The sequence below is a fragment of the Lactuca sativa genome, chromosome 8, assembly GCF_002870075.4.
Source record: "Lactuca sativa cultivar Salinas chromosome 8, Lsat_Salinas_v11, whole genome shotgun sequence".
Classification (NCBI taxonomy): Eukaryota; Viridiplantae; Streptophyta; class Magnoliopsida; order Asterales; family Asteraceae; genus Lactuca; species Lactuca sativa.
In genome coordinates, this window is record NC_056630.2 from 118,171,503 (window position 1) to 118,173,510 (window position 2,008).

Sequence of the window (2,008 nt, forward strand, 5' to 3'; positions counted from 1 at the left end):
ATTTGGGCCGCCAACTCGCCGAGTCCTTATTCTCACTCCTCGACCCTACTCGCTGCTACTCGTCGAGTATGGCATCGACTCGACGAGTACTCTCCCGATCCAAGAACTCAGACAATCTTCATCCGACTCGCCGAGTCATATGAACAACTCGACGAGTTGTTCTTAAGCTTAAGAAGATTGCCTTGGACTCGCCGAGTTGTATGAACAACTCGCCGAGTCCCTCCATTACTGAGTCTACCCTCAAACTCGCTGAGTCCACTCCACTACTCACTGGTCCCACTCGACACCGCTTAAAAGGAAGAAATCGGGGACTCGCGACTCGACTCGCCGAGTCGTTCTTCCGACTCGCCAAGTCACCGCCATGCAACTATTCTACACTCGATTCTGCTCGAATCCAATACATACAAATGATAGATCTGAGTCCAATAAGCTGATTTACCACGTAAAGTTTCCAACTTTACGTGTACAAACACATGAACAAGGGAATAAAGGCTAAAAGATGCTTAAAAGGGGTAGATCTAGGGTTAATATGCAAAATAGCTCCATAAAGGCAATAGATCTGGGCTCTACAACTCCTAAATGAACAGATCTAAGGATATCTCGACATAAAAGAGCTTCCATATCAACATAAGGCTTGAGAAAAGCATCAACAAGATCTAGAAAGGGTTTTAAAGCATAAAAGGGAAGGAAATCTGAAGAATACCTCAAAGAGATCTTGCTTTCCCTTGAATCTGTGCTCTACAATCCTTCTCCTTGCTCCTTTCTTCTTCTCCCTCTTCAAGCCTTCACAAATGCACACAAGATCACTTAAAACACTCAAGATCGAATTAGGGTTTTCTCACAGCTTTTGAGGGCGAAGGAGGCGAGATTGGGGGCTATAAGGTGGCTTAAATAGTGGGCAACCCGGGGATTTAGGGTTTCTCCCAGACGGACAGACTCGCCGAGTCCAGAATATGGACTCGCCGAGTCGCCAGCTAACACGTGCTCGAAATCCCGACCCTACTCGGCGAGTCAGGCTATGAACTCGCCGAGTCCCTCTTGCAAAACTTCAAAATAAATACCAAGGAATTATCATACCGGAGACGGGTCGTTACAGGCGATGCCTGTATATGCCTATTGATTGAGGTTTTAGAACTACATGCTTGTATGGATTTTAGATGTTGGATAGAATGACATGCTTTGTGATACCTTGTAGCCTAGGAGGAATTAGATGCTATGTCATATTTGGAATCTATGTTGGTGAAATTGATTGCTAAATGTATGCTTTAAAATTGTATACGATTAGGATCATATAGCCCTAGAAGGACTGATTTGGCCTTATTTCCTATTCCTTGTATGGTTGTGGACTTAAGGTAGAATCATTCATTTGATAGCCTATTTGATCCCTCTTTGTGTATAATTTGCATGCATAAGGCAAACGAGAACGTTGGTAGAAGTTCTTGGCATCGCAGAAGCGATTTAGTTGGATGGTTTATTTTTATGTTTTATGGCCTATTGAGTGTTACTGCCTGAATCCTGCTTGCTTTGTGCTTTTTGGGACCCATATTGATGTGAGCTAACTATTAAATGAATTTGTTAAGTTGTATGTGAAGGGTTTTGAGCATCCTAACAACCTTAAGGTGCGTATACAACCCTAAATGCTTTGGATCTATGTTTTCTCTAATTATACATGCAATTTGCTTTTCCAAAGCATTTCCCTATCTAGCATACAAACATGGGTACTTGTATAACAAAATCTAGTTAGAAGACATAACTTTTCTTATATCTTGATTCCTTAGACCTTTAAGAGCCTAGCACCCCAAATGTGATGGCTCTTCCAAAAACACTAGGGTGCCGATTTTAGGAGCCATAAAGTCTCTTATATAGTGTGGCAAAACTAGGGTTACACCATGTATCCATATTCCTTATGCTCCATGGGTTTAAACCTCTAAGGATCATCCATCGGTTGTCACATGGGTTTAGCCTAACATAAGGAATCATGGATCATTGGCCCACACCATAAGAATGA